This window comes from Echinops telfairi, unplaced genomic scaffold (genome assembly GCF_000313985.2).
Source record: "Echinops telfairi isolate 266 unplaced genomic scaffold, ASM31398v2 ScPeMD7_23;HRSCAF=83, whole genome shotgun sequence".
Taxonomy (NCBI): Eukaryota; Metazoa; Chordata; class Mammalia; order Afrosoricida; family Tenrecidae; genus Echinops; species Echinops telfairi.
This window is the reverse complement of record NW_022103920.1, coordinates 73,902,928-73,906,040: the sequence shown is the minus strand read 5'-3', so window position 1 is coordinate 73,906,040 and position 3,113 is coordinate 73,902,928. Positions and strand designations below refer to the sequence as shown.

The 3,113-nt window shown below is 39.1% G+C and overlaps 1 pseudogene; it reads right to left on the bottom strand.

Moving 5' to 3' along the window:
- Positions 1 to 917, bottom strand: part of LOC101638893 — a 2,370-nt pseudogene extending 1,453 nt beyond the window's left edge.
- Positions 918 to 3,113: the final 2,196 nt, after the last annotated feature.

Here is a 3,113-nt window from a genome sequence, read left to right as displayed (position 1 = left end):
GACCGTGGTGAGAGTGGTGATACTAGGAGGGTGCAGGGAGGGTGGGGTGGAAAGGCGGAACTGATTACAGGGATCTACATATAACCTCCTCCCTGGGGGACGGACAACAGAAAAGTGGGTGAAGGGAGACGTCGGACAGTGTAAGATATGACAAAATAACAATTTTTAAATTATCAAGGGTCCATGAGGGAGGGAGGAGCAGGAAGGGAGGGGAAAAAATGAGGAGCTGATGCCAGGGGCTTAAGTGGAGAGCAAGTGTTTTGAGAATGATGAGGGCAATGAATGTACAAATGTGATTTACATAATTGATGTATTATGGATTGTGATAAGAGTTGTATGAGCCCATAATAAAATGATTAAATAAATAAATAAAATGATTTAAAATAAAAAGATGGGGTTGGGAAAGACAGAGCTTGGCTTAAAATGAACCCTACACTAATACTGTTATATTAACATAACAAAGAAAACCCATTCACAAATAGAATTTTAACCACAGATATCTGAGTTAGGATTTACAATCCATATTGGGGGCACATTAATCAATATGTAATGTGCCCATTTTTAGGTCCTACAGATTTTGCTAAATGAAAAATTAATGTCTGTTTCTTGATGATCTATGCCAGCAAATGGTATGATCTAATGTTGACACTGCTTGAGAAAAAGACATGTTGCTTCTATAGCCATTTACTTAGCTCTCTCACTCTGACATCTGAAGGGGAAAAAAGATTGTGAAATAGATGTTTGAGAAATATTGTTTTCCCTTTTTCGGTTTTGGGACATCATTCTTGGGTCACTTCTCTGACACCATGCTCCAAGATGTAATTATTGATCTAACTGTGATGGATGCCTCTACAGTGATCCAAAGGATAGGATGCCTCTACCTGTCCACTCCCATTGTCTTGATCCTGCAGGTACATATTGATATATGAAATTTCTTTAAATAAATGACATTATATACCTGTTCACTGGTGTTTAGCAAACATTTATAGGCAGTATTGTGATATCTGCTGTATGAAAATGATGATTCAGTGACCACAATAATTACAGGATACTAAAATTCCAATAGAGAGGCCCAAACTAAATTTGGGAGTAAAGGAACATGAATTTCATACTGCGCTTAACTCCAGGGCAGTGATAACAGGTTTATAAGAGTGTATTCTTGTTTTCCCATCCTGTAAGGTCAACTGATCAACCAAAGAGCTTGGTCCTTTTTCAATATCTGCTTTATGAAATAAAGCAACTGAGATCAACATTATCTATTTTGTGGCAAAGACAATAGCCAATATATGTGGATAAATAAATATTATCTCCACTGCTAATCATTCTCTTTGGTCTTCTACTCCCTACATAGCTAAGTGTTAGCATTAGTTAATACTGTCATTGATGAAGTAAACACCTGAACTAAGTTCAATTCTCATATAAGCCAGGTATTCCTCATGAATGAGTCAAGGCATTCATTCAGTAATGACCCAGCAATGAAGATACACAAAAACAATAGCCATGGCCATGGAGTCGATTACAACTCACAATGATATCATAGGGCTGAAGAGACCTGCTCCAGAGAGCTGTTTCCAAGACTGTGAGTGCAGACGGCCTCATCTTTCTCCCCTGAAAGAGCTGGTGGTTTCAAGCTCCGAACTGTTTGTTTAGCAACCAAACACTTAATTGACTCAAGAAACTCACAATATCTTGCTTTTTTATGTATATTCTAAAATGGAGATGCAAATCTATACACAGTGAGATAAGAACTCTGTGAGTATGCCTAAGCTACAAATTATTGTGGATCATAGAGATATGACATCAGTAACTTCATAGGGTTGGGAAAGGGATACTTTTTTTTATTTTAATAATTTTATTGGGAGCTCTTACAGATATCATAACACTGCATAGTTCAATTACATCAAGCAGTATTGTATAATTGCTAACACAGTTTCAGAACATTTCTGTCTTTTTTTTTTAATTAAAAAAAATTGGTATTCATTTTCATTCTTCTTGAACTCCTGATCCCTTCCTCTATAATAGTTTGTGGGTTTTTTTTGCCATAGCTTACACAATTCAATATATCCATTCACATACAATTCTGTTGTTCAATCCCATTGAATGGGGTTATAAAGTCATCAAAGCTATCAGCTCCCTCTTCTCCCATCCTTGCATCCCCTCTCTTCCCATACCCTCAGGGAAACATTACTCTTGTTACTGTTTCTGAAGGGTTATCTATCTTGGCTTCCATGTACCAAACAATCTTTTGTTTCTTTTTTTTTTTTAATTTAAAAAAAATTTTAATTGTTTTATTAGGGGCTCATACAACTCTTATCGCAATCCATACCTATATCAATTGTGTAAAACACATTTGTATATTCATTGCCCTCATCATTCTCAAAACATTTGCTCTCCACCTAAGCCCCTCGCATCAGTTCCTCATTTTTCCCCTCTCCCCCAACTCCCCTCTCCCTCGTGAACCCTTGATTATTTATAAATCATTATTTTGTCATAGCTTTCCTTGTCCGACGTCTCCCTTCACCCACTTTTCTGTTGTCCGTCCCCCAGGGAGGAGGTCACATGTAGATCCTTGTAATTGGTTCCCCCTTTACAACCCGCCCTCCCTCTGCCATCCCAGTACCACCACTCCCACCACTGGTCATGAAGGGATCATCCGCCCTGGTTTCCCTGTGTTTCCAGTTCCTATCTGTACCAGTGTACATCCTCTGGTCTAGCCAGATGTGTAAGGTAGAATTGGGATCATGATAGTGGGGGAGGATGAAGCATTTAGGAACTAGAGGAAAGTTGTATGTTTCATCATTGCTACATTGCACCCTGATTGGCTTGTCTCCTCCCCAAGACCCTTCTGTAAGGGGATGTCAGTGGCCTACAAATGGGCTTTGGGTCTCCACTCTGCACTTCCCCCCTCATTCACTATGATATGATTTTTTTCTGATGATGCCTGATCTCTGATCCCTTCGACACCTTGTGATCGCACAAGCTGATGTGCTTCTTCCATGTGGGCTTTGTTGCTTCTGAGATAGATGGCTACTTGTTTACCTTCAAGACCCCAGACACTTTATCTTTTGATAGCCGGGCACCATCAGCTTTCTTTGCCACATTTGTTTATGCAC